Source organism: Neovison vison, chromosome 2, assembly GCF_020171115.1.
Source record: "Neovison vison isolate M4711 chromosome 2, ASM_NN_V1, whole genome shotgun sequence".
Classification (NCBI taxonomy): domain Eukaryota; kingdom Metazoa; phylum Chordata; class Mammalia; order Carnivora; family Mustelidae; genus Neogale; species Neogale vison.
In genome coordinates, this window is record NC_058092.1 from 204282247 (window position 1) to 204294785 (window position 12539).

Genomic DNA, 12539 nt, shown 5'->3' on the forward strand with positions numbered 1-12539 from the left:
GGGCTTTAGTGTATAATGGACGGTGTATTGAGGGAGGGTAAGTGATGGGTTAGGAGGGGTGGCTATGGAGTGGCATGGGGAAGAGAATCTGAAGATTGAATGATGACATGGCAGTCCCAGGCTACTCTGGGTGACCGGAAACAGAAATAAAGTGAGTCCCAAGTGATGGGAAAGGCGACTGCCTGGATGTATTGCTGTGGAAACAAAGGAGGTCTTATCCGGACTGGCCAAGGCTCTCAAGGTTTCTTCCTCATTCCTGTGGAAGTCACTGGATGTCTTATGTGCATTTTATCACCAGCGCCCTCCCTGGGGATAAAAAATGGGGTTTGGTAGATTTTGGTTGACTAACATCAATCCCTGTTTATGATAAACCATCCATAAGCCCTAGCTAGGTTTGAACACTAAAAATACTATAGATGAAGCAATTCTGAATACTGTGGAATGTCTATGGCAGCTTTCAGTGTTAGAATTCCATCCTCTGATAGCAGACAATGTGAAGCCTCAGAGGGCAGAATGATCTGAGAATGAATCAGCATTGATTCTGGGATCCAGCTCCCTTCACCTGCAGTGCTCACTTTAAGTCACAATGACCTTCTCCGATTACTCGTCATGGAAGCCCAGTGGGGACTCCAGTTCCTGGAGAGTGCACCATGAACAGAGTGGTTAGTTAGTACTGTTCCTCATCCCTGATAGTGAAAGGGAAAGTGAAGCTAAAGAACAGGGATTTTTGGTCCTTTTCAGACAGCCAAGGACTTTTTAAGGATATTAAAGAAGTTCTTATTTTTACTCATACAGAATAAAAGATAAGAGAAACCTAGGGATCAAGACATCTTGAAATAACTTCTTTAAAAACATTCTGATTAGAGAAGGAGTCTTCATTTTTTTTTTTCTTTTTTAGGAGAGATTAGACCAGGTAACCTTAGATCTTTTTCAATACAAAGTCTGTGTTAATCTAGAAGACACGAAAGAGTCAAATGCTGTTTTAATTGAGGGAGGAAGTTAGCCAAATACGTCTATAGTTTTCTCAACTACTACAGTCTCATATGCTCTTCTCCCAAATTCATATACTGATGCTCTTAAGAAGGGAATTAAGGTTAAGTGGGGTCATAAGCGTGGGGCCATAATCCCATAGGAACATGGACATGGAAGAATAGAATGATCTCACTCTCTCAATCTCTTTTTCTGTCAACCTCTCTCTCTTTGTCATGTGAGGACACTGTGAGAAGATAAGCATCTGCAGGCCCGGAGGAGAACCCTCACAGACACCCACCCTACTGGCATCTTAATCTTGGACTTTCAATCTTGAGAACTGTGAGAAAACGAGTTTCTGTTGTTTATACCACCCAGACCAGGGTACTTTGTTATGACAGTCTGAGTTGATTAAGACACCAACCCACCCACCTTTTTAGAAATGTTTGTTCCTGAAGGAGCAAGAGGGTTGTATCTCATTCTTGATCTAGACATGAATTCTGAAAATTCATGAGAGTAAACTATTTGCCACAGAAACATTTAATTATTTTAAGAAAAATTAGGGGACTTTAAGATCCTGCCTCAGACCGCGTGGGCCCAGGCAAGGTGTATGCTCACTGTGCACCACCAGCATGCTGAGGAAATGCACAAACGTGTGCAAAGAACCTGCCGAATTGGGAGAAAAGATGAAAGAAGAAAGAAGTGGATCACAAGATGCTTTTAGAACTCATTGTCAATGGAAGTCATAACCGTCTTTAGCACCCACCTTAACACTTAGTAGGCATCAGGATCTTAAGGAATAGAAAACTTGTTTATGCTTTTTATTTTTCTAATTTAAAATGACTGGCTTAATACTGGCTAAATCGCTGCCAAGTTTCTTTCTTCAGATCAATAAAGACAATCCCATTTTAGCGCCACTGTGGACTTAGGTACCTGAGATTTAGCATTTCTCTCAAATAGATGTCGGCACAGAAAGAAGACAAAAAAAAAAGTTTATTGCACATAAGAAAATATAAGTACATTAAAAAAGTCACAACTGTTACCCCTAGATGTTCTTAAGTCCATTCCCGTGTTACTTTAACATCCTTATTATTAGTGCAAGTCAGATCATCAAAACTTCTTTTTCTTTTAGTTGATCTTATGAGAAAAGATATAAAATGTTTTGTAACTCTAAGTAAAATAAAAAGTCATTAAAATGGACAGGTCTGTTCTCCAATCAGTTAAGAAGAGACCTGGACAAGGGGGATACGAAGACAGGCTCCCTGGGAGAGGAGTTCAGCGCCTCCCTGCGGGGGCAGCTCCGTGACTGCTTTGTTTTTCTCTTCCAGAACTCCAGATGGCACATTTGGCACTGTGTTAATCTAGGAGAAAAACAACAACAACAACAAAACCGACCTGGACTAATTGGCTCCATGAATGTGTGAACTTTGTATTTAAAAAATACTAGCATTGGGGCGCCTGGGTGGCTCAGTGGGTTAAAGCCTCTGCCTTCGGCTCAGGTCATGATCCCAGGGTCCTGGGATCAAGCCCCACATCAGGCTCTCTGCTCAGCAGGGAGCCTGCTTCCTCCTCTCTCTCTGCCTGCCTCTCTGCAGGCTCTCTGCTCAGCAGGGAGCCTGCTTCCTCCTCTCTCTCTGCCTGCCTCTCTGCCTACTTGTAATCTCTGTCAAATAAAATAAATAAAATCTTTTAAAAAAAAAATACTAGCATTAATCTGAGTACCCTGGACCATCCAACGAGAAATAGTCTGTAACATTTGTGTAAGAGACTGAGGACATCTGCCAAGTTCTCGTCAACCCCTCTTCTCTATTCCATCTTTCCTGGACTCTTTCCTTGGTCCTCTTTGATCTACCACTTGCTCAGTAGTATTTCCTCCTTCTCTGGGAAGACAGTGTAGGAAAATAGCAAAGGACTATTATTGATGAAGTATTAGAGTCTGACAGAATGAATTTGACTCCCAGCTGATCCATTTAGCAGCTGCGTGATCTTGGGCAAGTTATTTCATCTCTTTGTAACTCAGAATCATTTCTATTAAGGGGACAGTAATGGTACATAATTACAGGGCTGGTAGATGGATTAAAGGAAAGAATACAGGTAATATTCCTATACCTTATGTGCCTACAGGAAGTGGTCAAAGTGTTAGTCATTATTATCTTATTATTGCATTTGGTGATTTTTATAAAGTGAGCTTATTAGACTACTTTTCTTAGTCTTTTATCTTTTTCCTTTCTACTTCTAAGTATCTCGGGGAGAGAAAACTTGGCCTGCTTCCTCTGTAGAAATTCTACAACATTAGACAACTGGCTTCTTGGGGGAACTCCCCAGCTCTCTGTACATCTCCTTAGCCTTTTCTCTTGGTCTCTGACTTTGCTGCTTTCCATCATTCCCCTCCCAAAGCCAAATGACAACTCTCTCTCTATTTCCAGGGCAAGTTCTTCCTCACTACCTTCTGAGCATCTTCCCCATGTTCATCTGGGTGATGTTCCTAGCATGGAAGATGCTTTCTCCTTGTCAACAAAGCTGGGCTGATTGTGTTCCCTTTGCTTTACCATAAGGGTGTTGGGACATTTTGACAACTTCACCCCTTTGCAAATTCTATTTACTGAACCAAATTCTACTTACTGAATGTACAGAGGCTACAGGTAGGTTCTTACTCTTTCACACGTCCATATTCTTTCTTGCCTACGTCTTTCAGCTTTATTTGAAATCGTACGCATGCTTGCTCACTCACCTCGGAGTCTACTTCCAGTGATCGTCTTTCAGCTGTCCTTGGACATCAATCTACTTCTGAGCTCTAGTTCTTCTCTTCCCTGTTTACTTGATCAATTTGTATTCATCGTTTCTATCTTAACTTAGATGCAGGAAACATACTGGGATCTCTCCAGTTTCTTACTTTATGCATTCAGTGTATACTGTGCTTTTCTGAGACATGTTCATTAATATTACTTGTCGAGTGGCTGCCTCCTCCATAGGTGTTTTGTTTACCGATAACAATGCCAGCACCTAACACAGCGGCTGGCAGATAATGGACTCTCAGTAAATCCTTGTGTGAGTGAACGAATGAGTGAATGAACAAATGGGTGATTTGCACACCTTCTTCCCATTACCATTTGTGGCATTACATAGCCTCTGACTAGTTTCTTTACTAAAACTAACCATCCTATAACCATGATAAAAGATGCCAGGGGGCTCATGGTCTCCATTCCAGAATTCAGGGTTATCCCCAGCATGTAGCTGCTACTTCCTTCCTTCTTAGTTGGTGGAAGAATCACACAGTCTCTGTCCATCAGAGCCCCCCTACCCCGCAATCTCTGTAACTGGGGAGCTGCTCTCAATGCCTGGGAAGCAAAAGCTTGTAGCCAATCTCCTCTTGGCAACAGCCTCCAACAGCCTCTTCTCCTCACTGCTGTCCACAGCACTGCTTTTTTCTCTTTTCTTCTTTTACGATGTCTTTATGATACTTGATGAAAACAGGAGAGGCATGTATAGGCCTTATTCAAATTCGCTTCTGGTACCTTTATTCTGTTTCTGTCTCCCTGATATTTTGAGAATTTAGCCCAACACCTTCGACCCCCTCCCCACCTGCCTCTCGTTCTAGGCAGGCTTCCTCTCCAGCAGCAGTTCCTTCTCTGTCCTTTAACCATCCTTCCATGTGCTTTTAATTGTTCCTATAGACAATGGAAGAAAAACCTTGATTCTAAGGATCACCTGTGAACTTGGGGGGCATCAGGATAAAAATTGGGGAAAAGCAGAGTCTGAAGGTCAGACTTTCAGATGCTAGTCACCTAGCATCTGAAGTTTACCATCTCCTCTCCAAATATGTAAAGCAAATATATATTTTGGTGGAAAATTTTATTCTCCAAAAATGCTTCATGTCAATTGCCCATTAAAAAAAATCCAAAAACAAACTGAGTGTTGCCGGGGGGAACGGGGTATGGAGAGGGTGGTGGGGTTATGGACTTTGGGGAGGGTATGTGCTATGGTGAGTGCTGTGAGGTGTGTAAGCCTGATGATTCACAGACCTGTTCCCCTGGGGCAAATAATACATTATATGTTTATTTTAAAAAATTCCAAAAAACAAAAACCCCACAAGACAAAACAACAACAACAACAACACACACACACACACACACACACACACGCACACACAAAACAGAGGGAGTAAAGGTCAAATCTCTCAGGAAAGCCCAGACAATTTATGTTCATGGAGAGGGAAAACATGTGGCCTGCATGGGTGTCCTATGGTATCTCAGAGTAGGGTAGTGTGATCATTAGCAGGGACCAGAATTCTGGGGGGGGCCAATCACTCAGGCCAGTAGCTGGGGCAGCATTCCGCTCAGAGAGGAAGAGGGAGGGAAGGTGGAAGAGAGGCTGAGGAATGTGGGCTAAGGTGAGAATAAAGTAGGGATATTTACCAAAGAGGGAGAGAGCAGCTGAATGGTGCCAAGTCCTGAGGAAATGGGGAGGGGGGAAGGAGAATATAGTTATGGGTTATAGGTGGTAGTTTTGAGATGTTTGATCAGTACTGAATTCCTCTCTAATTATATTTATTTGTTATTTTAGCATGGTTTTTGGACTGCAGTGCTATACAGAGACCACATCCCCATAAGAGACCAGGGGTTTTTGTCTTGGTTTTGGTTTTCAGAATTTTTTTTTTTAAGGATTTCATTTCTTGCCTGTGATTTTGTTCTTAGTTATAATTCTCAGCTACACTTCCAATTAACAAAATCAACACAGATCTAAACGAAGCGTGCATTTTCACTATGTCTACCTGACCTGGACACAGGATGTTAGGGAGCAGGCCTTAATTAGATAGGAGTCGTTACAGTTCTTGGAATGCAAGGACCAAGGCAATGGGAAGAATGCACAGTTGAAGACAGGATCCCGTAAGCAGAGTTGCACAATGTGATCCTCGGTTTCATAAGATCTCAGAGTCTTTTTAGGATGGCAAGAGGAGGCCAATGGCAGACTCTGGAAAGGCCCCAATGAGACCAGTTTCCTTGAGGACCGAACTATTCCTGAGGAACTTCTGATAAATAGGCTTTCAATCCATGGGTGTAACCGTCCTTCCCCCAGAAGCAATAAATCCTCACCAAGAACCAAGCCAGGGGACAGAGAAAAGCCCTTTGAGTTCTGACTTCACACCGCCATTAATATGGTGCTGGGGTATGCGATGTCCAGAGGCTGAGATATACTCGTGCCAACTGAGAGCCCATCTGCCTTCAAGGCTGTTCCCAGCTGCAGAGACAGCCGTCCCCAGGGAGAGCTGCCACACTTCTCAGAGCAAGGGTGGAGAAGGCAGACAGCAGCTGGGACTGACACCACTAATTTATGACCAGGTGTCAGTAGACAGGGCAGAATTGTTATGGCTAAGTGTTCACGGGGGAAGAACTCCAAGAGTGAATTCTCCATCAGAGCTGTAAAATCATGCTTAGAATATCAGAACCCAAACCAAAAAAATAAATAAATAAATAAATTTAAAAAAAAAAAAAAAAGCTGGAGCCAAGAGTGGGAGTAAATCTGAGTCCTGATTCACTAAGCCATTTTGTAATTCATGGTAACGTAAAGGGATTCCCAGAATTTTCTCTAAGCGAAGCTAATTAGAGCCCAGGGTTGGAAGAATGAGTTCGTGTTTGTGCTTTCAGAATGAGACAGAACACTGGAGCTTTGTTCAGTGATGCCAAGAGGACTCGGGCAGCTAGGAAGCTGCAGGAAATCAGGTCTCTTGAAGACAGACCTGCCCTCCTCAAGCAAGGTCTTAGCTAAGTGCAGTACAAAAGCTCCTTCATCTCAATTTGGGGACGGACTCCTAGAGGGTTGGTGGCTGAATTTTGGGACTTACTCTCAAAGAAATTAGGTTGCCATAATCATTGCCTTGTATTTCCTTCCTTTGCATGGGAGAGTACTCTAAGTAACCATGCCCAGGCTGTCTGCAATTTTAAGGGCTGGAGAGATCTCTGCCTTCAGTGAGAGCAGTGATAAAACAACTATAGCATTTGGTTCACAAGAAGTGAAGAAATTGGAAATACATCCTATTTCTCACCTTTCCGGAGTCACAGACCTTTGAGAGGAGAAAACTGAAACCTTCAACTACCAATTTACCTGCAGGAAACTCTCCATTCCCTGAACACAAAGACGGCAAGAAGGGACCTAATGGAACATCAGAACTATGTTCCTCAGGGGTTTCCATAGGCTTACTCCTTGGAGGTGTGGTGGAGGGTCAGGGAAGATGGAGTGACTATGTCCTCCCACACTTTGCCCATGATTAACCTCACCCCTCCAGTCGCAGCAGGAATCATGAAGGCCTGGCAGGGATCAAAACACGGAATGGGAAGTGTTTGTAAGAAGAAAGGGGAGAGAAAAATAATAGGGGCAAGGATGTTCTGGATAATTTCTAGGGTTCGACAAATGAGAATCCACAGGCATCGAGTTAAGGTAGAGATAAAAAGGGATTTGATAATGTTTCTTTAAGTTATGAATTGGATCTGTTAATGTTCTTTGAAAACCACAAGGAAAGCATTTAAAATTACTTTTTGTTCCTGGTTTATGCCTTGAATGCAACCCTGGTTCAGACCCTGAGTTCCCATAAAAGCTATTATGCTTCATTCATGGACTTAGTTCAGGCTCCTATAAGAGTATACTACAGACTGGGTGGTTTAAAAACAATACACATTTATTTCACAGTCTGGAGGCTAGGAAGTCCAAGATCAAGGAGCTAGCAGATTTGGCCTCTAGTGAAAACCCACCTCCCATGGGGTGCCCCTGTGGCTCAGTTGGTTAAGTGACTGCCTTCGGGATCGAGTCCCTCATCGGTCTCCCAGCTCTGCTTCTCCCTATGACCGTCTCCCCTCTCATGCTCCCTCTCATTCTCTCTCTCAAATAAAATCTTAAAATAAAGAAATAAATAAACAAATCCCACCTCCCAGATCATAGAGGGTTGTTTTCTCACTGTGCCCTCACTTGACAAAAGGGAACATGAAAGCTCAGTAGGGTCTCTTTAACCAGGCCCCAAATCCCATTCATGAGGACTCTGTTATTATGACATAATCGCTTCCCAAAAGCCCACCTACTATTTTCATCACATCACAGATTAGGATTTCAACATACGGATTTTGAAGGGATACAAACATTCAGTCTACGGTAGTCACAGAAAATACAGGTAAATATTATATCTATGTTTATCAGGTAGAAAATAAAAAAGCAGTTAGTATCACATCAGGTGATTAATGGGAGATTAAGAGGTTCTGCTGATATTTACTAGGAGGGAGGAAAATTCAATCTTTGTCTCTCAGTGTTTCTTAGGGAATATATTTCATGTGTGTGTGGGGGGGGTGATTACTGTATTTTAAATGTACATGAGAACTTTAAAAAAATACATGCTACACATTTGTCAATGATCAGTCTTTGTTTTTCCCAATGTAGATTATACATTCCTAGTGGGGTAGAGACATACAATATTCTTTTCACATTGCTCTCTCCTTTCCCCAAGCTGGCCTTGCCATTCTCGCTTTCCCATTTCATTTTTCAAGATCATATTTTTCCTTTACTCACCTTGCCTTTCTTCCTCTCAGCCCTTCTCTCACCTTCTTCTCATTTTTCATTTGCCAGTCCCACATGTCAGTTGAGCGCTAAAGGGTAGCAAATTAATTTTTTAAAGGAGTTGCAAAAAGCAGGGCCTGAATCTGTCAGGTTCAATCAGGGAAACCAATGCTGTGTTTATAGGAATTTGACTTTACGTGGCTGTGGGAGGCGCTGGAACCCAGAGACAAGTCACTGATCAGCCCTGCTGAAGCTCTGGTGGAGGGCGACAAGCCCTAGCCAGCAGGGAAATCTGTGAAGCAGGCATGTCCAGTTGTCTGGGGACTGCAGACGGAGGCTGGTAGCAGAGTCCCTTGAGGGCCGAGGCCTCTGCCTCCAGTGGTGAGGCTGGGTTCACTGTTGTCACCAGGGCTGCCACAGAGGCAGAAGACCAGGATCCAGAACTGGGAAGGGCAAGTGCAAGCTGGGGCCCATCAGCATCCCGGTCATGGACAGGGTGAGTGAGATCAGCTCGAACACGCTAGAACCTGCCCATCTGCCGCCTCTCAGTCCATCCAACCAGGAGGACCTTCAGGAGCCAGGAGTCCCGCTTCATGCTCCCTCCAAACAGTCCACAAATGGCTCCCCCTGGCTAATTCTATGCTGGAACTGCACAGGAAAAGGGAAGGTGGTCCAGTTTGGAATACAAAGCTACCACAGAAACAAGCATCATCATCAAGTTGTATAATCAACTTGACGATAGGACAAGTGAATTTATAAATGCCAGCTTCACACAACTGTCTTTTCCTGTTGGGTCCAGAATCCCCTATAGCCATAGCGATTTCATGAGATCATTTGTTAGATTCACTTTAGTTTCTCTAAATTACTTGGCCATGGTATTGGCATATAATGAGGCAAAATGGATAAAAGAGGCATAGTGGCTGTCTTAGTGCTAATCATCCAGGGAAGGCGGACATAAGCAGACAATGTGAACACACTGTGGTAGGTGCTGGAATAAAGGCAAGTCAAGTGTGCTGTGGGTGGGAGCGAAGACCATGGGATCTTGATGCAACAGGTGAGGTCTGAACTGAGTCTTAAAGAACGAGTATGAATTTGTCAGAAAGAGCGCACCATGGACAAAAGCATGGGGTAGATGTTTTGGGGTTCTTGGAAATTAAAATGTGCACATGGCATTGAGAAGAGATGAGATAACAAGGTAATCAAAACTGCCCCTAGAGCAGGTAGGACCTCAAATATGTTCTTCAGGACCCCTATTTATAGCAATAATTTGATTAAAACCATATTACAAATATATAGATCCATACGATGTATAGTGATTTACTTAATGACAATTTTTTATTTAATGGTAAATTTACCATTCAGAAAGTTTTGATAGAATCTCACATCTTCTCTCACATCTTCTTTTGAACATTTTTGGCCATAATCATGGTACTACTAGAAGGTGATTTTTCTAGGTCAGTTATACCACTGTCCCCCACACAGTGCCACAAACAGGAAAAATCTCCAGGAGAAAAGAATTTCCATTTCATACAAGTATTGCTCGTCCCTCATCCAACTCAAGACTGACTGAGGCAAACACAATGTCACCAATGGGTGAGGATAAGAGAGGACATTGATCAGAAAAGGCCATTGGTGCTGCCATCCTAATAGCCCTCAGATGAGACATAAGAGAATTACCAGGCTAGTGGCATGGAGTCCATGGGGGGGCAGGGGGCACTGTGCAGTGAGAGAACAGTAAGGGGCACACAGGGTAAACAACACCTGCTACCACTCCCACGACTCAACAGTGTTGTAGACTAGCAGTGGCACCAGTCAGAACACAGGATGAGAGCCAACACGGGGTCTATACCTGTGGCTCAAGCCCAAAGGTCAGCACTGGAGCTTTCAAGAGCCCACAGCCCTGAGCCTGTCCTTCTGGTGGCCCATGTTCATGCCATCATGCCAAAGCTGCACCATGCCCGTAGCAAGAGGGATCCTGGAATCAGAGCCAGGCACAGGTCCAGGACAACCCCACAGCCCGAGTCCCCATGTTTCCTGGGAGGATAGCCAGTCAACCTCATAGGGTGGAGAGCCCCTTGAGGGGAATAAATGAGGACCTGGGCCCACATGGGTCCCAATTTGACGTCAAAGTGCCTCAGCCAGGTGGCATTTCCAACCCACCTTGTCCCGGAATTTCCAGGAAGCAGGGATTAGCAAGTGTCAAGGAGGGGGTGCTATGAAGTGTGTAGGCCTCCTGAAGCCCGAACACAGGTCAGGGCAGAACCTTGCCCGAGTCTAGGGCAGCTCTGAAGGTAAATTAGGGCCAGCACTTACAAAGCCATGCTCAGGAAGTTAAATTTTATCTGTAAGTGTGTGCTTCCCACATGTCATTGCTTTTCTGTACAAGGACTATTAGGTAAACTTTTTAACACTAAGGTAAAATTAATGGAAAACACGGGACTTACTGATGGCCTTTAGTGCATTAACATGAATTCTGAAATTTTTTTTGAATTCTGAATTTTTTTTTAATCAAGAAATAGACAATGCACCCTTTTGTAACTTCATCTTAAAAGATAACTCATGAAATCCTTACGCTGTTACAAATTGTATTCCTTAATTATTGTGCCACAGAACACACTTTGGAAAAACCTGCAAGGGTTCCACGCAGAACAGATTTTCCTTCTAGAAAGATCACTTATAGTGACAGGAAAGTGATGGTTAGAGGAGAGAAGGGGCAAGATCAACAGCGGAGGGTTAGGCAGTTACTGCAAAACTTAGTCTAGTGATGGCGCGAGGTCTGACTAAAGTCAGTTTTAGCAGTACCATGGGGTCACAAAATAAACTCGCCTTTCTTAGGTAAATTAAATTCTTTGCATCTGGCCTAAAAGAACTAAGGAAAGGAGCCGCTTAATTATTTCGGGTTATAGAGCATGCCACTGTGCTCACCAACAGCTAACTCCAGACTAGGTGTGAGACTTACCCTGGAGTCTTAGTTATGAAGTACATTTTTTTTTTTTCATGACCAACTAGCCCCTCTGAGTATCTCATATTTAAGGGTAGGCATTTTTTAGAAGACACTGTCTTTAAACAAAAGTCAGTCACTTCATCTGGGACCCAATCTGTTACATTTGCTGCAGGGAAAAGTGGCCACATTGGACTTAACTGAGACACAGTATGTCAAGCTCTGATGCGACAGCTTCCTAAGGTCATCTCAAGGGTAATTGTGCCCATATGTGACTGTTCTCCTTTGAAGAGGACCTTAGCAACCCATCCTTGTGTAGGAGGCAAATGTATTCACAGACAATGCTGGAGAGCACAGGTCGACCCTTTCTCTCAAATTTCAGTCACATGACTCTATGCTCCAACCACACAGAAGCAAATTTGCTTCCTTTTAGTGGCCAGAGAGGCTGGATAATCTCTAGACAAAGAAAGAAGCACCATGTGAATTGGAAGCCTATAGGGCCAGAATTTCATAGATCTTCTGGGAAAGCCCAAATTGCTGAGTTTTTGATAATGAAACTGAAGTTCAGAGAGGGAAACTGACCAGGCTTGACCCAAGATGGCAGGAGTGAGATATAAATCCATATCATCTTCTCCTTTTTAAAACTTTTAATCTCTACTGACTGTAAATCTCTTAGAATATCCCAGAAAAAGGCTTTTATGAAAAAAAATGCTTTTCCTTAATTTCAAAAGGCTCACAAACTTTAGTTGTATGAAATCACATGGTACAAAAGTACATCACCTTCATCTGTAGCCCTACATTTCTAAAGACTTCATTTCTGTCTTCTACAGAATAGAAAAATTCAACATAAACAGAAAACATCTGTATTTTGAGAAGTTTTAAAATGATTTTTGCTTTTCTAGAAATGTATCAGAAATATTCATTCTGCCTCTAAAGCAAAAAAAGATATTCCCAACTCCGTATAGGTACATACACTTCACTTTAGCATACCACACCAGGAGCCAAATTCTCAGTACGACTGTGCCTTTTTAGCCAACAACCTATCTCGATCTTTAATTATAACCAAATGTATTTGTTCTTCACTTGGCTG